The following is a 23,614-nucleotide window of genomic DNA, read 5'->3' as shown; positions in this document are numbered from 1 at the left end:
TCAGGAGAGTAACTCTGGAGTGGCCCTTTATGTGGGAATTGTAAATACTTAATAAGACAATCAGAGAAAATAATTGGGAAAGGTATTGGTGTGGGAAAGGTATTGGTGTGCGGGGGGAATTTAGCTAGAGAAGGAAGACTCTCAGCCATCTTGGAGATGGGGCAAGCAATGTGCTAGGGAGAACACGACAAAGGGACCCTGGACAAACATAGTACGCAGGTAGGAATTGGAGAGAACTGTGGGTGAGGGTTCAAATATTCTGGAGGTTCAAGAACCAGAGTTAGGAGTCCACATAAGTGAGTTTCCTGCACATTAGAGGGAGAAAGAATGCTAAGAAAATCTGCTTGGAGAGGATGACTGGAAATCTGGGATTCCCTGAGAGAAGAAGGGATGCCTACAGTGGGGTACAGAGGGTCTTGCTGAGTGAGGAGGGAAAGCATCGGATTAGTGAAAACTTATTTTTAAACAGACGAAGGGTGGCACTTGATGACAGGATGGGGTGAGAAGAGGTTGGATGGAGGAGGACGCAGTGGTGGAGGAAGTCTGTTGGAAGGGAAAACGTTGGAGGGGCTGACTGGAGGGTAGGGATCGACGTCTTGGTGGGGTCAGTGAAGTTTAAGCTTTGAAGGAGCGGTAATCAACAGCAATAACTAATAAGTCCCATGATACCTTGAGGACATGGTGAATGGCATGCAGATCCTTGAAAATGCAGAGGTCACTGTTTAGAAGAAAGCAGGGAATGGATTGGTGTGAAGGCAGGCAGCAGTGAATATGTAAAAAGGTAAAAATCTGGGTCTTTGTCACCTGGGGGTTAGGCAGCCACGCCCTGATCTTTGTTGGGAGAGAGGCCCAACTTCAAGGGAAGGGTAAAAATGAAAAAATAAATGCTTCTCAGCCGCAACATATCGGGGACAAAATATCAGAGTCCTGACAGGCAGGTGGATAACAGGTAGTGGGTCCGATGGCTGATGACCTGGTCTTTCTGAGGCCACTCAGGAGAGGCATCTCATAATAAAGAGTTGGGACTGATTTTATGAAAGTGCAATTTATTTTGGAAATGTTTAAATTGGAGTGTGGGGAGTGGTTAAAGAATACTGTCTGGATTCTAGTACTTGTATCTCCTTTCCTTTCATTGAATAAAGATAAATGAGATTTATCTAAATGAATAGTCTCTTCTCTCAAAAGTGTCCTTCATTATGATCTTTCTGCCAAGCTTTTGCAACTCTTACAGACCTGGATTAATTGGTGGGGGATGCAAGAGTGGTAATCAATATGTATTACTTTATTTAGGAAACTACATCACACTGAATTTAATTTGCATGTTGTGATAGTGCATAATATTGCCTTTACCTCTTCCCTAGTGCCCTCAGCATCTTGTTGCATAGTCTTTTGGTTTTAGTCTTCTGAAAAATGACACCAAAATGAGAGAGCTGACAGTTTGCAAAATCTTGGTATGCAAAAATTTGTAGGAATTTCGTTGCTCGTGGTTGTCTAGCAGGTCTGAGTGGTTTGTGTTTGAGTTTTGCCTACTGTACCACCTCAGTGACTACAATGACTGTGGTTCCCCTATATCCCTTTCAGTTTTTTATGTGTCTTGAAGTGGAATAAAAATATACAACCTATGTTTTTTCTTTTTCCTAGGCTGATGTGACATGGACTCAGGTTATTTTTTTTTTGTTTCCCCCTTTTCACATTCTCAAACCAACTACTGGTTGAATCAATCAGTGGTATTTATTGAGTGCTTACCGAGTGCACAGTACAGTACTAATAACATAGCTCTTTTCGTTTCACCCTCAGTTCGACTCACTCACACACCATTTTAAGTAGTGGATTAGTATTCCCTCCCAGGCTTAATGACTTTAAAGTTCCTTGAGGCCAGGATTCTGCCCCCTTATGCCTTTTTTTTTTTATTTATAAGCAACAAAGATTGTGGATACTCAATCTAAATGCTTCATAAGACAAACTCCTGGGAAGCCTGAAAGCTGATTTTAAACACTTAATTGTTCTTGCTTGTTTCTTAATTATATATAAGTGAATGTATAATTGACTTGTAAAATTATTCCTAAAGAAATATTTTTTGGAAAAGGCTGATCAACCATATGCCTGCTTGATTTGGACAGGACAAGAAGGTTTATGGGGAGAGCAAGAAGGTGGTTAAGGTGAGGATGAATTCCAATAGCGTATTCCCAGACTAAGCGCCCCTTTTCCTCTGCTCTCCCTCCCCTCCCCATTGCCCCAACCTGCTCCTTTTGCTCTACCCTGCAACCCCACAGCACTTGTGTATATATGATTATATTTATAATTCTCTTTATTTTTATAAATTATGTGCACATATCTACAATTCTGTTTTTTTATAATGATGCTACTGATGCCTGTTTACTAGTTTTGATGTCCGTCTCCCCCCTTCTAGACTGTGAGCTCATTGTGGGCAGGGATTGTCTCTGTTGCTGAATTGTACTTCCCAAGCACTTAGTACAGTGTTCTGCACACAGTAAGCACTCAATAAATATGATTGAATGAATGAATCAATCAAAAGGATAGTGGCATCACAGGAAAAACCTGCTTCTCCCACTTCCCAACCTGAGACAGAATATTCAGGATTGTGATCTTCCATTTCCCCACTGATTGTGGCTAACATTTCAACAGCCTTGAAGACTCAAGTTCAGGAGTGTTTGCTGTATGTGGAGTTTAGTAAGGATTATTTGTCATCTGGCAGGACACAGGCTGTATGGAGATTCAGGGTTGCCAACTGTCTGAAATTCATGTTGTTAGGCCAGCTTCTGTAGTTGCCAACAAAAGGGCTAGAGCCATGGCAGGATTGTTCAGCAGAGTGACTCCCCTGACCAGATAGCCAGTCCCAGCCCTGTCATACATACATATCCAGCATTTATACCCAGCCTGTTCTTTGTATGCAATTCACACCTTGTATCAGCACCCTTTTTTGGATGAAGGTCATGCACACCAACTCCCTTACACTGTAGACTGAATGTCCACTCTTTGCAGAGATGTTGTTCTCAGCCATTTTATAGTACCTTTCAGACATGAGTCATATTCCTGATAACTTCCAACTCTTACCTGAGTCTTTGGTCTCTTCTTCGGAACTCTGGTCTGGAGTCCAGACTTTACCCATGTGTTAAAAGCAACTTTTCTAGGTGCTGCATGTTAACTTTCAGGGGATTTTACTGGCCAAAGTAGAACTCACCAAAGTATGCTTCATCCTAAATTGGAGTGCTACAGGGTTTCATTCTGAGGATGATCATTTTTCGTCATTTTCTTTACCCTCCCCTTCAGAGGCTCGCAGCCTCATTTCTGATATTAAAGAAGGGACTGTGAAAACTTAGCCTTTGTTATAAAATTCCACTTGGTAGGGCTGGCAGATGCTAGGCTAAGTTTATGGTTACAGGCTATTATTGCCATGAGATTGCTTCCTGAATGGGGTAGAGTTCTCATAATAGATTTTTACCTTGAAGTGAAGGGATGGATAAGGGTTAGATTATGAGCCCCTTGACACCCCAACAGTGTATTCTTTCCCAGCACTTAGTACAGTGTTTGTACATACTAAGAGCTTAAAAATAATATTACCTCAACTCCTCTCTGTTGCCCAGAGAGTAAACCTTCACAAGTCTAAAAGGAGTCTTTAGAGTATTCCTTTAATTCAAAGGTGATGCTGCTAATAGGCTGTATCCAAGACTGTGTGTGTTTTTGAGGAGACTCTCTTGTGTGTTTTGACCAAGAAAATACAATAATAAATCTTCTCTGGGTCTTGGCCATTGTGGTAAGCCCATCTCTGTTGCTGTGGTTAAAAAGGAAAGCATACAGAGCACGGGCTTGGGAATCAGAGGTCATGGGTTTGAATCCTGGCTCTGCCACTTGTCAGTTGTATGACTTTGGGCAAGTCAAATTCTCTGTGCTTTAGTTACCTCATCTCTAAAATGGGTATTAAGACTGTGAGATCCATGTGGGACGAACTGATAATCTTGTATCTACCCCAATGCTTAGAACAGTGCTTGGCACATAGTAAGTGCTTAACAAATACCATCATTATTATTATTATAACTGCTAGTAGGACGTGTATTAGAGTTGGTTTGGGAAAAATGATATGGGTTGCTGAACCATCCAGGTACTTTCTCCCAGTTGTTCTGTCTGTGGATAAAGAACAGGATTATCTCTAAGACCTCAACAGTAATAGACACCATTGTGGCCTCATTTATTTGGACAGCCACCGTTGAATTGGATACTAAGATAAGCTTAGTATAGGTGCCATGTGAGAGGAGTTCTTTTTCCAATATGTTATAAAAAAGTGAAAGGAAACAAACTAAAAATAATACACAGTTGTTCTTTGCACTGGAGCTGGGAAATATATTTTTCACTCTCCTCTTCATGTTAGCCTAGGACAAAGGAACCAAGGTTCCTCAGAAATCCCTCTGCCTTTCATGGTAGGAACATAGAGGCCAAAGGGAAAAGGGTAAACAGAGATGGCATTTGAGAACTCATTAACTCAACCTGGAAGAAAGAAATGGTAACTTATAGGTGCCATTCAGTAATATGAATGAAGAGTTTCTACTAATTTCTCCTGCAATAGCCCACACTTCACTCCACTCCTCTAACGCTAGTTTGTCCACTGTGCCCTCATTCAACTCACTGCCAACACCTTTGCCACATCCTCTCTCTGGCCTAGAACTCCCTCCCCATACGTAAAGGCCAGATGACCACTCTCTCCACCTTCAAAGTCTTATTAAGGTCACTCCTCCAAGAGGCCTTCCTTGATTGCTCCTTTTTTCCCCCAGCTTCCTATCCCTTTCGTGTCATCTATACATTTGGATCTGTGACCTTCAGGAATTTGATATTTCTCTATGATCAGCTCCACAGCACTTGTGTGTCTATAAATTATTTATATTAATGTCTGTTACCTCTTCTAGTCTGTCAGTTTATTGCAGGCAGGAAGTGTGTTGAACACATTGTGAGAAGACGTGTCTACCAACTCTGTTATATTGTACTCTCCCAAGTGCTTGGTACAGCGCTCTGCCTACAGTAAGTGCTCAATAAATATGATTAATTATCAACTCTATTTTACTCTCCTGAGTGCTTAGTCTAGAGCTCTGCATGCAGTAAGTGCTCAATAAATACCATTGATAGGCTCATACTATTTCCATGAAATTGAAAGTGGCTATGCATATGTACACATTACGGATTATATGTAAAAGCATCTTTTAGTTTCAAATATAATGCTACCATCAGTGAGAAGCCAAGCAGAAAAGACAGATGTCCAAGGGACAATCCATTCTATGCTAACTTAGAGCTGATCTTAGTGCTTTTAGGGCCCATCACTCTTTTTGATGTTACCATTTGGTACTTTGGAAAGGCATTCTTCTCCTGATTGCTATGCATCAGTGCATCAGACAGATCTGTCTGCTGTTTTGTCTTGTCTTATGCTGTCGAGTTATTTCCAACCCATAGCGACTCTGTGGACACATCTCTCCCAGAATGCCCCACCTCCATCTGCAATCATTCTGGTAGTGTATCCACAGAGTTTTCTTGGTAAAAATATGAAAGTGGTTTACCATTGCCACCTTCCGCACAGTAAATTTGAGTTCCCGCCCTTGACTGTCTTCCATGCAACTGCTACATAGCACAGGTGAGTTTTGACTTGTTGGAGATTGCCTTCCATTTGCTAGTCACAGCCCAAGCTAGGAATGGAATGTATACGCCTTGACTCTCTCTCCTGTAGTCAAGACTGGTGGAGCATTGGAAACTCTCCATTCATTCAATAGTATTTATTGAGCGCTTACTATGTGCAGAGCACTGTACTAAGCGCTTGGAATGTACAAATCGGTAACAGATAGAGACAGTCCCTGCTTTTGACGGGCTTACTGAGAGGGGGTTTGCTTAGTACTTTCCCAAATTCTTGATGCAGGCTATGCATACTATGTCTCTGGAAGAAGTAAAAAAATATTTCACCTTCTCATCTGTGACATCACAGCTGCTTTGTTAGTCATGCAGCACAACATGATAACATCCCAGACTGAGCAGGATTTATGTAAACATATGAGAGGGAGCCCTTGGGACAGAAACCTCCAAGATGGGGCTTCTCTCTCTCTCTACTTTTCCCCACATTTGTTCTGCCATTCTTACTTGTACTTATTCCCTTTGATAACACAGTAGAGCAGCTTCTTGGGAATTTTTCTATCATTCCATCCTGCATCCCCTGTTCTGCGAAGTTGCTTTGCACTGACCATTCCCTTAATGTTGGTAAACTGATGGTGTTACACCTCATACTATGATATAGGCATCCTAGGACATAATCTGAGTACAGAGTTGGGTCTTCCTTTGACCTACAACTGTACTCTTGGTGTGGCCTTAACAGGCTACTTAAGTTTAGAATGAATGACTTTTTCATATTTCATTAGGAATCATGTTTTTGTTAAATTTTTACTATTAAAATGGGACACAATTAATTTTCTAGTCTCCCATTTTGCTGACATCATTTTCTGAATCAAATCATACCTAATGGCTAAAAAGACAATAGGAGTAAGAATTATCTAAATATTCTAAAATGTTCCAGAAAAGGGTGTTGTGAGCTTTGATTTTTAGATTCAGTAGACTATTTTATGAGATTGAAATTAATCTAATTATTACCCGGTTTAGGAAATGTCATTTGATTTAGAGAAATATTCACATTCTTTTGTTGATTTGTATTCTAAATCATTAATTTTCTAAATCTTTAATCCCTAAATGGTATTTATTGGGCACTTACTGTGTTCAGAGCACTGTATTGTATAGTTGGGAAACTATAAATATAATAGAGGTGGCTTTTGTGATTACTGCCCACAAGGAGCTTACAATTTACAGGGGGAGATAAACATTAAAATAAATTACAGATAGGCACATTAGTAGAATATAAAGATATGCTGTGGGACTGGGGTGAGTATCAAAGTGCTTAACAGGTGCATAGGTGATGTAGAGGGAAAGGTGAATAAGGGAAATGAGGACTTAATCAGGGAAGGCCTCTTGGAGGAGTTATGATTTTAGGATTGTTTTGAAAATGGGGAGACTACAAAGTGTCGGCTACAAAGTGAGAGGAAGTTGGTAAAGGGTTAGTGTCAGGATAGGTGATGATGATGAGGTACAGAGAGTAAGTTGATGTTAAAGAAGCAGAATGTGTGGCCTGGGTTGTAATAGATCACTGAGGTGAGGTAGGGATTGAGCACCTTAAAGCACTTAAAGCCAATGATAAGGGGATTCTATTTGATGTAGGTGTGCATGGACAGAAATTAGAGGTATCTGATGAGTGGGGAGATATGGACTGAATGTGTTTTCGAAAAAATGATCCAGGCAGCTGTGTGAAACATGGACTGGAGAGGGGAGAGACAGGATGCAGGGAGGTCAGCGAGGAGGCTGATGCAGTAGTCAAGGTAGGAAATAAATAAGTACTTGGATCAGCATGGTAGCAGTTTAGATGGAGAGGATATCACATCATATCACAAATACAATAATAATGTACTGCAGGAGTCTGGGAATCTCCAGACATTCCTATCCACAGGTAGTGTAACTTATTAGCCAAATCATCCTACTATACAGAATCTGCCAAGCACCTTTAAAATGGTCTTTGAAAACTGAAGGCTAAAATGAGCCATTCATACTTTAAAACAGAGAAGATTATTATAAATATGTCCCTGCATAACATAGAAGATACTGTTGCCCAGTAGTGGGAAGACAAGATTTTTCATGTGTAATAGTGTTTACTAAAAAACAAATTTTAAAGAAGGCTTAAATGATAATCACAATATGTACATTCATTTTTAGCTCAGATAGATGGAATCCTTTGTTTTAGGCTTCAGTGATAGCTTTTCAACTGCAGTCAACAGCAGTACAGACAGTAACCCAGCCTTCTCTGATGAAGGGAAATAATGGTGGAATTTCTCAAGGAATTGTGATCCACTCTATATACTTAAAGAAAGAACAGGGAGTCCTTCAGGGAAAATTAAAGACAAAAAAGTAGTGGGCTCATAAGGATAATTCTGCTCAAAAATAATGTATAAAAAGTTATACTTCATTGTTGTCATCTTTGCTTTTTAAGCAATTACAATCAAGCTGCCTAGCAACTCTCCCCTGGAAATAGCCAGCACTGAAGCTGGAATGAGCAGAATGCTTTTTAAAATGAAAAAAGAATGACCTCCTTTCCACTTATTGTATATCAATGTAATGTAAGAAGTAGTGGTTGTGCTATAGGATTGATTAATATAGCGAGAGAGAACAAAGAGGAATAAAAGAAAACCAGATCTTAGTTTTGCAATCTCCTGCAACTGGCTTATATGCCTTACCTGAAGAAGGATGTTATTTGGACTCCTGCCAGAAGATCACCTTTTTTCAGTTGTTTACTCTGTGGAAAACCAGAGAATTAATGGCAAATTTTGTACACTGGCTAGTTGGATATAGAGTACAATGCTGTTCTTTACACACTAATCATCAAATACAGTAGATGGTTTTTAAAATAGTTCAGCATGAATAATATTGAATAGTGAAAATAACTATTAGGGAAAGGGAAAGAAGCTGTAGTATTGGCTATATTTAGGGGTCGTCTGGATAAAACCTTTTGAAGATTGATTATACGGAGCTCTTAATCCAATCCCCGGGGATGAGCTGGATGATGTACAAAGTCCTACCTATCTTGAGTGTTTGTGATTTCATTAAAATTGGGCATCTGAATTATTTGTACTCATAAAATTCAGGAAGCTCAAATCCTCATTAAACCAGAAAAATATTAGACCTTTCCACCCCCACCTACCCAAAGGACATAACTGTATTTGTTCTGTCATAAACTATGTGGGTTCTACCTCAGCCAGAGCCATAGCTATTACTGTTTCCTGGAAAAATAGTTATTTGTCAGACTTTCTAATATTACATACATAACCCATCTACAAAAAGAGGGGAAACCAATTCCCTTCCTCTTACCCCACTCCACTCCTCTCCCAACTGTAGATATCCTAGGTTAAATGAACTTAGAAGAAGGGCATATATGTATTTGGAGCAGTCCAAATCCTGACCTATATACACAAATAGAAGAGAAAAAGTTATGACCTTAATTATTCAGCTCAGAAATTGAAATAACTCCAGGGCATATCACTCACCTATTTCTCATTAGCAGACACCCCACTTTGAGAGCCAGTTTCACAACCGTATCACACAAACGAACTTCACTCATAATGTCATCTTTTTTTTTTTGTAAATTTTTGAATCCTTGTTGCTTCCTTTCCTTCAATGTCTGTTTTTTGAAGGGATGTTATTTTTGAGTCTTATATCTTTTGACTTCTAGATGATTATTACGTAAAATAAACACTTAACATGTTTTGCTTAACACTTGATTAATCCATTAAGTAATACATTTAAACTTGTAATTTTATGTGCAGAACTTAGCAAAGCAACACTGTGATGTACCAAGACATAGGCAAAAAAATAGAGTTCACTTATTCTCCTAGGACTGGTGATTAATGTCCAATCAAGGATACTTACAGGCAGTTTCTACAACCCATTTTGAATTAATCTCAATTTGCTGCCAAAAACACCATTAAAGCCAATGAAAGATTCTGTGGGGCTAGGCAAACTGCCCCTGATGATAGAATGCAAGCTCAGAGTGCAAAGGAATCACAAACTATCACAGTTTATGCTAAGGAAAAGACACGCTGAAAGTAAGGGAATGCAGCATTAGATGGTATTGTGTGAGATAAAACATAAAATATGACAGAAAAGACTTTACTGTGTGAAATATAGTGACTGTTTACTTTTATCATATTTATTCTGGATAATATTTTCATAGTGAAATATTTGAAAGTTCCAGAGCAAAAAACAACATATGGCAAACTAAATATTTAGAGGATTTAATGATGTATTATTATTATTTTGCTTTATATAGAATTCCTATCACTTTATGTACTTGACAGTGCAGATGGGATATTCAGGCCCTTGGGACCTCAGAGGGTTTCGGTATTCAAACATCTGTACAGAAAGACCAGTATTCTCAGTTTAACATGGGAAATAGAACAATTAAACCAGAAAAATGGCAGTAAAAAAAAATTGAAATAAAGGGTAGTGGTAGGCTCAGAAAAATGATTAGAAGTTCTCACTCAGTAACCTAGGTATGCATCTTGACATTTATACCATAGCTCCTCTGAAAAGGTTTCATATGTACCAATTCTGATATATTGTTCTATGCACAAAGTAACCACTCAATAAATACAACTGATTGATGAACATTCCCTCTAAATCCTATTGTCTGTTTCTATAGGCTCAATATTAGAACTCCCAAACTGAGAAAAGTGCATGAAAATTTTGGAATCTTCTAAAGTACTTGCTCAAAATCTGCTTTGTACTTCAAAAAACAATACAAAAATATGTTACATTTCTTTTTGGGCTACTCTTCAGGGAATTCTGGAAAAAGAATGTTAGTGTTTTTTTAAAAATCCAACTTGTGCTGGTTAGTTCCTCTACAAGTCAGCGACCAACCATTGTATGCTATAGAGAGTATGCTGTACCCATCTACAATTAAAGAAACAAATATCCAGGACATTTTCATTCTTTTGGACAGATGCTTTCTATTTATTGTGGACTGATGTGATAGGCAAGATATACATCTGTTGTCTTGCCTGAAAGCTGCATAGTCCACTCATTTTAATTTTTATGCAGAGCTTCTTGCATATCTTTGTCACCTATCTTTATTTAGACTTTGAATATATGTTTACTCGATTGCTTTTTTTTAAGTGGTCAGCATTTTTTTTCTTGCTTCTTTGGCACATTCTGTATACCATTCTGTTTCAAGAGTTTCCATAATACTGCAAAAGTCAAAACAATCCTCTAAACTCTAAGCCCCTTGTGGGCAGAGATCATGTCTATCAACTCTATTGTACTTTTCTAAGTGTGTAATACAATGCTCTGCACACAGAGTGCACTCAAATACCACTGACTGCCAAGGAAAATGTTGTAAAGGGTCAAGGAGGAATTACACACAGGCTGGGACTGAGGAATAAGGAAACCTAAATTTCAGGTGCTTCATAATCTTTTTTCAAAGAACAGAAGTCAAAGAGGGTTAAAAGAAAAAGGGTGAAAACTGAGTATAGGGCTCAAGGAGAATGTCCCAGATGTACTGATTGAATAAAATGGAGGGAGGGTGTCAAATAGAAAGATGCAGACAATATGCACAAAATTATTTTCTCATCAAAAAATCCGGTAATTCACATTCAGCCAGGTGCAAACACAGAAATAGTTTTGGGAGTTGAATGCACAGTAGGAAGTATGGAAGACATCCAGGTAAAGATAATATATGTTCTAAAGCAGGTGATCTATTTACTGAAGGTAGTGGCACAATAGAACAAAAATATATCAAGACAATGTTTACTCTGGTAGCATTAAAAAAAAAATGCTATTAACAGACATAATTCTGAAACTATTTGAAAATCCCCCAATGAATTTTATCTCACAAATAAAGAGTATTCATCCAAACAGTCATAAACAACAATAATAATGACCCCAAACCACATTCTGACAAAAATAAACTGGATTCTGTTAAGGATGTTCAACTATTGACCATGTCCACTTAGCCAGGAACAAACATGCTGAGAATTACAAATCCCAGGTTACCTTGCATTCATCAATTACAAGAAAGCACTTGACTCAGTGGAATTCAATGTTGTTTTCCAATACCATCTTATGCGGACACCTTTCTGAATGGCTATTTGAAAATCACTATCAACAGTATTTATTGAACTCCTTCCACATGCAGGGCACTATACTAGGTGTTTGAAGAAAGTTCAAAAGAAGTAAAAAGGAACAATTCTTGCCCTCAATTTGCTAATGGGGGAGATAATAGACTAAAAGGCTGAGAATTATCTATGAAAATTGTAACTGTATTAGATGCATCTGATTTGAATCTTTCCCTATCAGAGAGTTAAAGGATCCAAAAAAGAAACTGTTACTGTTGACTGACTATGCTTCTGATCCACTGTGAAACTATTCTAATTTAAGCCAAGAGTGTCAACAAAAATCTTTGAATCAGTTAAACAAAACCTGTTATTCACTGATTACTTTGCTATAGAAGCAGAGATACAAGAAGATACCCTGATGACCACCAACACAAAACACTCTAGATTACCTTAGGATGTTGAATACAGTTCAGAGGTGATGCTGATTAACCTGATAAAAGGACTGTCTGCCCCTTCTGTGTCAGGTATAGGTTTCAAAGCCAAATAGAAGGTTAGCACTGAGTCATTGTTATATTCAAACTGGTTTAGTTATTACTGCTCCATCTAAGAAACAGTGTCCTAGGTATTTCAAAGAGAAGTATCAGCAAAGTCAAGGCAGGAATGAGATGCCAAGAAAAAGTGAAAACGTTAGGAGAGAGTAACAGACAGGTAAGGAAAAGGAGGCAAAAATCAGGGTTTACAACAAGGAAAATAGGACAAAAAGAGTGAAGATTATGATGGCAGGAAAAGAAGAAACTGAGAAGTGGGGGGCAAAAATCAAAGAAGGTCAAAGGAACAGGGTAGGAAAATAGAAGAAAAGTTCAAGAGAATAATAGAGTTGACCTTTGGTTTGAGGACATTGCTGCTGGAAGTGAGACTGCATCTGCGAGAGCCAGTGCTTTTGAGAGATCATCTCTTGTACATTTTTGTCCATTAAAATACAGTGGTGTCTGTGCCATTTGAGTGAGCATTTTTCAGACACCAGTGGTTAAGAGGGAGGAGAGGGTAATAAGAACAAGGAAAAGATGAATGACATGAGCAAAAATGGGTGAAAAAGATGACAAAAGGTAGTACACATTGTGTCCAATGCCATGCCCACTTCATTTCTTAGAAAACTGTATCCAAATAGTTGTGAGCTTCAGGACAAATGTAACCTAATTTCCTATGCACATTCTGTGACCATCACTTTATGAAAATCCCACCACTTCTTGCACATGTGGTTTAATTTGAAATTAAGCAAGTTAAGATGAAGTTCATTTAAAAGCCTCAATTGTGCCTGAATTATTAGAACCCTAGAGCTTCCCTGTTCAAGCTCTCTATTCTCCAACTTCCTGTATCTCTGTGTCTCCTATGCATAGATTTCTACCCTTTGGTCACTTGATATTCACCCTTCCCTAAGTGTCTCAGCACTTATTCACATTTTCATAAGTTATATTCATATCTGTTTCCCACTCTAGACATCAAGCTCATTGTGGGCAGGGAACATGTTTACCAACCCTGTTATATTGTTCTTTCCTAAGCATTTAATACAGTGCTCTGCACACAGTAATCTTTCAGGACCTTTTTTGATGCTTCTGCTTGAAACAACTAGGACTCTGTTCCTTAGGTGAACCAATAATGTCCATACCAGTGTGAATATAACACTGTTCAGTGCAATCATTTGGTCTGAGAATCAAGAGAAAATGTGGGATTGTAGATTGTGAGAGATCAGGAATGGAGAGAGAGATTTGTAAATCATCTACTGAAAATGATAACTGAAACCATTTGAGCAGATGGGAGAATTAGTGTAGAGCAAGAATGATAGAGGATCCAGAACTGAGACTTTTGGAATATCCACAATGAAGAGTTGGTATGTAAAAGCTCATTGTGGGAAAGCTGATTTTGAGCAAGTGGTGTGTCTACCGATTCTCTTGGATTTTACTCTCCCAAGTGCACTTAATAAGTGCTCAATAAATATCACTGATGATGGTGGTAATGATGCTTCTGATAATGATGAAAGAGAAACCAGAAAAAGAGATTAAGAAAAAAGCTCTATGAGTTAGGAGAATCAGGCGAGTACCATCTTGGCAAAACCAAGGTCTGAAAGTTACTTATGGTCACTTGTCATATTTACAGAAGCTGGTGGGATTTTTTTGGTTTAATGGGCACTACCTTAATGGAATGTATTCTTTACCCAGAGATTTAGCATTCATCTATCAAGAAGGTTAGCTTCCAATGATATATTGGTTTGATTATTACTGATACTTTGGAGCATACTAAGAAATATTAAATACAGCCCAATGGGTCATACTTGAGAGCAGAGATAGGTGCATCCTTCAGGTGATGTTATCCGATAATGTAACAAAAAAAACCTGTGGTTTCTCAGGTCATGGGAACATCCAAGATGTCTTCCTCTTTCTTGGTTAGTACGATAAAAGTACGCTGATAGTGACCTGATGCATATAGCACATTTTGTCTTCAGGAGGAAGCAACTGCTGGTTAACTTTCAAATCTCATACAGCATATTGATTTTTCTGCACATTTTAACATTAGTACCTAAACATTCATTGGAATCTCCCATGACAATCAACTTTTCAGATAGTAAGCTAGTGCTGAATGAGAATAGCTAGCCTTGCTGAATGATGATAATCATCTAGGTATCTGGTGCTATTATTAGGTGCCAGATTCAGTTTTAGACAAGGCAGTTCTTTTGTTCATCTATCAAGGAGATGATAAAATTCTCATGACAAAAACCAAAATTTGAGGTTCTGCTATATGCTGAAGATTTAGTCTAAAATTCTGATATATCTATCCATTTTCTATATATCAATCTACTGTTTCTCCACCTAACATTTTCTCCCTTATACCTATTCATTCATTTAATCCATTCTAACAACTCTTTCATTTTAAATCTATGCATTCATTCCCTCATCATTCCATTTCCTACTTTTTCTTTTCCCTGCTGCCTCCACAACATGTTTTCCTGAACATGGGAATTTGCAAGATGCAAGCTTGTGTCATAGGAGAATTGGGTGTTTGTATATTTGGAAGCTCTGCCTCTGGTGTTTATACTTTGGGAAGTCCAAGCATTAAATTCATGAGCTTGTGTGACGTTTTTCCCCAATTTAAAAAAAAACCACAAAAACATTTGCTGAATTAAGATATTATGGATAACATTTAAACTTTCTGAAGTGCAGTTTAGTCTCTCCCTCTTCCCTTTAAGAATGTCCATTTTCACCCACAGGAGTAAAAATGTAGTCTTCACTGTGGAATTTCTGAATGGGAAGAATACTCCAATTATTTTGTTTTTCAGAAAACATCAGAATGGATATAGGAACCAGAGAAAGAAAGGGAAGAGATCAGGGATGGAAGAATTAGATCAAGTGAGCAGACAAAGTACCCCGGGTTCAGTACTAGGTCAGGCTCCGACCTGCCATTGCCATTGACGACTCTCATCTGAACAGATGCCTGCCAAAATGCAGTCTTGTTCTGAATCTGGGGAGAGGCTGGCAAGAGTAGAGGAAACTCTGTCGTGGCTAATCTGCAAGACAAAGTCAGTGAGGAGCCTCCACCAACCCTATTCTGTGCTGCTCTTGGTCCAATCATTCATTCATTCAATCGTATTTATTGAGAGCTTACTATATGCAGAGCACTGTACTAAGCTTTTGGGAGAGGACAATAAGACACATTCCCGGCCCACAATGAGCTCACAGTTTAGAGTGGAAGATATAAATTAAGATAAATAAATTTCAGATATGTACCTAAATGCTGAGGGGCTGCATGGAGAAATGAATAAAGGGAGTATGTCAGGTCAATGCAGAAGGGAGTGAAGAAAGTGGAAAGGAGGGCTCAGTGTGGCTCATTGAATCGAGCATGGGCCAGAGAATCAGAAGGACCTGCATTCTAATCCTGGCTTCACCATTTGTCTACTGTGTGACCTTGGGAATGTAAGTTAACTTCTCTGACCTTTAGTTACCTCATCTGTAAAATGAGGATTAAGACTTTGAGCCCTATGTGGGGTAGGGACTGTGTCCAACCCAATTAACCCATATCTACTCCAACACTTAGTATAGTGTTTGGAACATAGTAAGCACTTAACAAACACCAGAATTATTAATATTATTATTCTTAAGGACTCTTGGAGGAGATGTGCCTTTGGTAAGTCTTTAACGGGGGGAGAGTAATTGTCTGTCAGATGTGAGGAAGGAGGATGTTCCAGGTAGGATATAGGTGAGAAGTCGGCAGCGAGGTAGACGAGAACGAGGCACAGTGAGGTTAACATTAAAGGAGCAAGGTGTAGGGACTGGGTTGTAGTAGGGAGTAACAAAGATGAGGTAGGAGGGGGGCAAGGTAATTGATTGTTTTAAAGAAAATGGTGAGGAGTTTTTGTTTGATGCAGTTGCAGACAGGCAACCACTGGAACCTCTTGAGGAGTGCGGAAATATGTACCATCTCCAAGTCCAGTAAGCACTCCAGCTCAGGGCTGAGATTCCTGACAGGGCACCTTACTACCCTAGAGCGGATATAAACTCCTGGCTATTATTGATGCTGCTACCTAGGTTTTCTGCTTTTTCTGCCTTCTCCTTCTTGACCTAGGACAGTGTGGGTAACTAGTCAGGTACCATGTCTTCTGCTAGGATGACGTCAAAGATGTTGGCAGCAGTAGAGTGAAGCTTGAGGCACTGTAGCCATAGGAGGCCAACATTCCCCACTCCGGTAACCAAAAGACATTCATTCATTCAATTAAATTTATTGTGCGCTTACTGTGTGCAGAGCACTGTACTAAGCACTTGGAAAGTACAATTCAGCAACAAAGAAGAGACAATCCCTGCCCATAACGGGCTCACAATCTAGAAGTGGGGAGACAGACATCAAAACAAGTAATCAGGCATCAGTAGCATCAGTAAATAAATGGAATTAGATATATATATGCACATCAGAACAGGTAAAACAGGCATTAATATAAATAAATAGAAATATATGTATGTACATTCATATATAGGGCTGTGGGGTGGGGAGTGGAGGGTATGTACATTCATATATAGGGCTGTGGGGCGGGGAGTGGAGGTAGAGAAAAGGGAGTGAGTTGGGATGAAGTTTTGAGGGGGAGGGGGAGGGACATCAAGGTATTTTAAAACTGTGAAATATTAACATCATTCCAGGTCCCACACTGCTCTCTAGTTGAAAAATCTGCAAAATATAGAAGTGAAAATTTAAGATGCCGTAAGACTTGAATGATCCTCTGTAGTTAAGATATATTTCCTATCTATTGCTACCAGAAGTCCTTTCCATGCTCATGAACACAGAGAGGAGATTTAGAACCTGTACCACTAGTTCCGTGTTATGAAAGGAAGCTGTTAAATTTCTGTTGAAGGTGAAATGAATGTCAATCACTATTTACACAGCTCAGTCCAGCCTCGGAGAAAAAGCCTGGGAAAAGTACATCTGACAAGTTTTTCTACTTAATGTTAAAACATGCTTTAGATATTTTCATGATTCAAAGCCAACATTTCATTTACTCTCCTTTGTAGTATTATGAGTGGCATTTAGTTTAAAGTTTTCTGTCTGTACCATTCCCAAATGACTTATTTTCTCATTCTACAAAGAAAGTTGAAATCGTGACACAAAAGATGATGTCCTTCAGTGACAAATATCTTCCAAAACTAAGATCTCAACGGGAATTTTAGAGGCATTTATAAAATATTAAGTTGTATGTTGAATAAATTCATTGGCAATCACTTAGCTAATCTAAATAATATTTTGGTAGCAAGGTTCATTCACATGACTGTGGGGAAGCAGCGTGGCTCAGTGGAGCAAGAGCACGGGCTTTGGAGTCAGGGGTCATGGGTTCGAATCCCAGCTCTGCCACTTGTCAGCTGTGTGACTGTGGGCAAGTCACTTCACTTCTCTGGGCCTCAGTTACCTCATCTGTAAAATGGGAATTAAGACTGTGAGCACCACGTGGGACTACCTGATTGCCTTGTGTCTACCCCAGCGCTTAGAACACTGCTCTGCACATAGTAAGCGCTTAACAAATACCAACATTATTATTATTACTTCTGGTTGAGCTTTTACATTAAAAGTAGTTAAACAGTGACATTAATATACATTGGGGGTATATTATAATGTGAGCTAGATAGTTGTATGTGCATCCCCCTGACTTGCTCCCTTTGCTCTCCCCCCACCTCCCAACCCCACAGCACTTACGTAATATATATGTGTAATTTATTTATTTGTACTGATGTCTGTCTCCCTTCCTCAAGACTGTGAGTTTGTTGAGGGCAAGGAATGTCACTGTTTATTGCTGCACCATAGTTTCCCAAGTGCTTAGTACAGTGCTCTGCACACAATAAGTCCTTAAGAAATACGATTGAATTAATTTGATGTAAAAATGACAATCAGTACTCTATTTCCTAGTAATGTTCTTTAGTTGCTTTAAGAATTATCTTTTAGTACTTCAAATATTGAAAGTTCACAGGCTTAGTTCAAGACATGCAAGCATTGCATGTTCTTATTTACCTGGATTGATGAATTATTTTTTTATAAGTGAAGAACATATTTTTGGTTTGTCTCTTTGAGGGGAGACTACCCTTCTGGGGAGGAGCCATTCCTAATTGAACTCTGGCAATGGAAAATTTCTTTATTTTTCTTTCTGTATGAATTCAATTTTGTCCTATGTTAGAGCTTAATCAGTTTCACAGGACCCACGACTTGTGTTCACACCTTTCTCCAACATGCACATGTTAGATATGCCTACTTTACTTTAGTGGCAGAAGGCCTGAGTCATGAGGGCTAAGATGGTGATCCAGTTCAGAAGGTAATAATTATAGTATTTATTGAGCATTTACTATATGCTAAGCACTTAGGTAGATAAAAGGTCAATATAATTGGAGAGTCTCCCTGTTCAACATGGGTATCATAGTTTAATAGGGAAGATAAGCAAGAATCTTATTCTGTTTTTACAGATGATGAATTGATGTAGAGACATTAAATGGCATGAGGTCTAGCAGTATGCCTGTGACAGACTTGGCTGGGACTAGACCCTGGGTCTCCTAACCCACTGACCTTAACAGTGTCCAGTAGGTCACAAAATCCAGGTATCCATTCTATTTTTTTTTTTTTAATTTTATTTATGCCTATCTCCCCATCTAGCCTGTAAACTCATTACGGTTAGGGAACTTGCCTACTAAGTCTATTGTATTGTACTCCCCCAAGCACGTAGTAGAGTGTTCTGCCTCCAGTGAGCACTCAATAAATACCTCTGAATTATAGAACTGAATACTTTAAAACTGAAAAATTCAGTGACTGAAAATATTTTTCTTGCTTTAAAATGCTAATGCTTCATGGAACACAGTGGTCTACCTACAAGAGTAGGGCTATATGAAAAGTGCTCCTGGTGGGGCCTTAAAACGACTAGAAGAGGGGTGAGAAGAGATATGAAGACCAGAGGTTCTTTGACTTCTATCTCTCTCCTTCCTGAAGCCATGTCATTAGGTAAGTGCACTATTGACATCAAAGTCTAATAGGAATTGAGCAGTATGATGGAATTTAAAGAGCTTCCACGAGTTACCCAACCCAGAATAACTGATGGACTCTTCACTAGTAAAATGGGATTGGCTTCCCGGATTCCTAGAGATGTGGAAGATTGGAGAAGGGTTTTACATAGTGCATTATCCTTAATCTGGTATTCTGGAAATAGCTAGATTTTTTTTTTCTCTCTCTCTCCCTCCCCACCCGCTGCTGTCTCTCACTCTCTTGCTCTCTGTCTCTCTCTTTGGGCTCTTTAGGTTGCTCAGTTAGCATACAGATGGCCTAGTGATGGGTAAGGAGGTGTACACTCTCTATACATGCCATGATGCTATATACATGTATGTTACGCAGTCGCAGTCTGTGACAATGTATGTCTTTCTGTGTTTTTCTGTATTACAATCTTCATTGTAGTGTGACTTATTTGTGTTTTTTGCACTGGTGTATGAGAAGGTGTACTCTCTCAATACTTTCTGTGTCTTTTGCATGTGCATCACCATCTGCAAGGGTAAGGTTGCTGCTTGTGTGCCTATTGCTATCTGTGTATGTCACTCTCTATATGTGTCATCATCTACATGTATGTTGACACGTCATTATAATGTCACGCTTCCCTTAAAGTCCAATGCATACCCCAGTGCAGTGTGGATAAGTCACATTGGCCAGAAATAGGAGAACGCCTACGGGGACTATGCCCTTGAAGGTTTCTGACTAACGCACTACCTAGGACATTAGTAGGGTGAACCATCCGAGCAGAAACTCTGGAAAAAGGTGCCTAATACAGCCTGTGAAACCCTCAGCAGCTATTGAGTTGGTGACCCGGCCAAAATACCTAATGGTACTATGGTACAGCTTTGGTACTATGCTCTGTTCACTTTGGCAATAAATGGATTTTTATACATTCAATCGTATTTATTGAGCACTTGCTGTCTGCAGAGATTTTGTACATGAAATTATTGCACGTACTCCTCAGTATACACCACCCCGGCCCACTTCCTGATTCTTTTATTCTATTTCCCAGCAGGAACATGGATGAAAGGGGAAAAGAGTTTGCAAGTAGTGCCACCCAAACCATTTGTATTCTAATCAAAAGGTCTCCCCAGACTGAGCTTCCTCTTTTCCCTTTGCTCCCTCTGCTGCCTCTCTATCCCCACTCTTCACCTCCCCTCAGATAAACCCCTTTCCCCCCCCTTCCCTCTGCTCCTTCCCCTCCCCTCAGCACTGTGCTCGTCTGCTCATTTGTGTATATTTTTACTACCCTATTTATTTTGTTAATGAGATGTACATCCCCTTGATTCTATTTATTGCTATTGTTTTTGTCCATCTGTCTCCCCCACTTAGACTGTAAGCCCATCATTGGGCAGGGACTGTCTCTATCTGTTACCGATTTGTACATTCCAAGCACTTAGTACAGTGCTCTACACATAGTAAGCGCTCAGTAAATATTATTGAATGAATGAATGAATAATCACTTCCTTTATTCAGGATCTTAGTCTTGAAGTATCAATGATTGGACTGGGGCTGCTGGTCCACTGTTCATGATGCTAACTCCATCATACCTTCTCATGTAACTATCTCTGTGTGTTGGCATCTGCTTGTGTGTCACTGTCGTCTTTTTGTTGTTGTTGGTTTTCTTTTCTGTGGAGCAACTGCTCAATCAATCCATCGATGACATTTATTGAGCAATTACTGTGTGCAGAACACTGTACTAACCTCTTGGGAAAATACAGCACAATTAACAGACCTGTTCCCTGTCTGTAATGAGGCTTATGGCCTAGAGGAAAAGACAGACACTAATATGAATAAGTAATTTATAATATGTAATTTTAAAATAGGTACCTAAGTACTGTGGGTTAGAGATTGGGGCAAATAACAAATGGCCAAAGGTTGCACAACCAAGTGCAAGTTCCAAGTTTCTCTAGGGAACTCCTGTCACTTCAAAAATAGTGTTCCTAAAATTAATCTCACTGTGAATACACTTGCCTTACTTTTCATTCAGGAATAAAACAAGAATGTCATCTCCCATTCCCAAAGCCAATTGCTGCTCCAGGGATACCTCTATATTAATCCTTCTCACCTCTCATTCAGAAGTACTGTAGCTGAGCCCCGGTACTCTCTAATTTCTCAGTGCAGTTCCTAATCCTCCCTGTTTACCAGCATAAGAATATAAGCAAGAGTATATTGGAACATTACAATGCTCCAGTTAGACCAGTGACCTGCTCCAAGTAACAACAGAGATACTCTGAGGTACGATGTGGTGGGATCTAACATCCTGCCTCTTACATTTCCCTCAGTCCATTTTGGCCCACTTTTGAATTTTACAAACATTTCTTGAATCTACAGATGATTTTCATTTTTCTTCTTGACACATAGCCCCAAATTGAAGATTTACCCATTCTAAAAGACCCTTTCCTTCAATCTACCCTCCTGCTTTAATTGAATTTGAGTAGGTCGAAGTTAGGAGAAATAGATAAGGTGACCGGTTTTGTTCAATGGTTAGGACAATGAAAATCATTTTCAAATTACTTCTGGCACTGTCTCCTCTTTCATGGTGGCATTTGAATTTTTTATGAGATGGTCAGTATTGTGCCTTTGTTTTTTAAAAATAATCACCCAGCTATTCAGATGTGCTGAAAAGATGAGAACCACTGTTCCCAAGCAACCTATACCTAGGTGCTCACGTAGTTTGGCTCTGTTTCTAAGAGACCATCACCACTGAGATTGTTAGCAAATTCTTAAATGACAAATTGTTTCACATATTATAATTGTAATGCATTTCCTGATGGTGTAATGTAATGTGGAAATTAATTACTGTGGTATATTTCCAAAATCCCTGTTCTCTAAGGAGCTTTGTAAGAAGTGATGTTTCCAAAAAACAACACAGCCTTGTACAGCAATGAATGTATTCATTTTTATCATTGCCAGTGAAGATTTTCATCTTTTTTATCTACATTTTGTCTTTCTAGAAATGTGAATTATATAATTGCTGCTATAGTTCTTTAAGAACTGTACTTTACAGAGGCTGGAAGGAATCTTGAAAAGTGATATGATCGTTTCCTTTGTCTTTGGTCAGGATTATTGTCAAACAGATCAGAAAACTGTCATCTTGTGCTTAAAAATGAAGAGCATAAACTCAACAAAATTCACAGTCCTCTGATAGTTTACTCTAGTGTCTTACCTCCCCACCCACCTTTATTCTTGACTAAGGAAAAAGAGAACAACTCATCTAACCAATCTAATCTGAAGTCATTGGCAAACAATCCAATCGCCATTGAAATGAAAAATGAACAAGTGTTCTGGAAGCTCAAACAGTAAAGTGCTTCTCTTTCTTGCCACAAAACATACCCAAAGAATTCGTTTTCATTTTCTTGTATGTCCATTTAGTGATGGAAATACTCTATTTCTAGAGTTAGAACAGGATAGCTTCAGAGTTTAGGCTCAGAAGAAGCTTTTGCAGGACAGGTCCCTCAGGTAGTTTTCACCAGCTGAGAGACAATCTATCACTGTAGGAGCTGCAGTAGCCAAGAGCAGTATGTGTGCAGTCAGAAGCTAGACTACACCAGTTGAGGGACTCCGCCAGCTATGCTTTTATGGAAAATGGAGCTTGCATGTTCATTACTAGCAGCCATATAGAAGGTGATGTTTCTACAGCTACTAGATTGTAAGCTTGTTGTGGGCCTGGAATATGACTGTTTATTGTTATATTGTATTCTCCCAAGTGCTTACTATGGTGCTCTGCACACAGTAAATGCTCAATAAATTCAATTAACTGCCTGACATATAGTTAACTGACTGGCTACAGCTTCTAGGCCTTCAGTTTTGAATGAAGTGAGACCACGTTGCCTCCATTCTGCTGGTATCCTAAAGAACAGTTGACTTACTGATTTGGACTTTTTACTTCCTATTTTGGCATCTCTGAGTAATGTCTTACCTAAAGAACAGAATTCAGTTGTGTGTTATCAATTAAGTTTCTACCATGAAAATTGAAGTATAACCTTATTGATTTTCAGATTTATTTCTTCCTATAAGACTGCCCTGACTCTTTATAATCATCTGTAGATTTTCCTGTGAATGTGTTTTCTTATTACAATAATCAGTGAAGTACATTGGCTTTACTCTGGGTGTAAACCTTATGAGATGGCTTATTTTCTTAAATAAGATTTTTTTTTTCTTTTTAGTGGGCATATTGGGAAGAATCTAGAAAATCAGCTCTTGTGAAAAATCCAAAGTATCAGATGCATTACTCCTCTCCCAATTTTTAGATTGGTATGTAATTTGAGAGCTTTAGTGTAAAGCTGTATTAATAGACCCAAGCTACTAAAAATGAAAGAAATAGTTTAGTTTCATTCCTGACTTTCCAGAGCCTCAGTGCTATTCAT

Source organism: Ornithorhynchus anatinus, chromosome X1 (assembly GCF_004115215.2).
Source record: "Ornithorhynchus anatinus isolate Pmale09 chromosome X1, mOrnAna1.pri.v4, whole genome shotgun sequence".
Classification (NCBI taxonomy): domain Eukaryota; kingdom Metazoa; phylum Chordata; class Mammalia; order Monotremata; family Ornithorhynchidae; genus Ornithorhynchus; species Ornithorhynchus anatinus.
Note: the sequence above shows the minus strand (reverse complement) of the source record.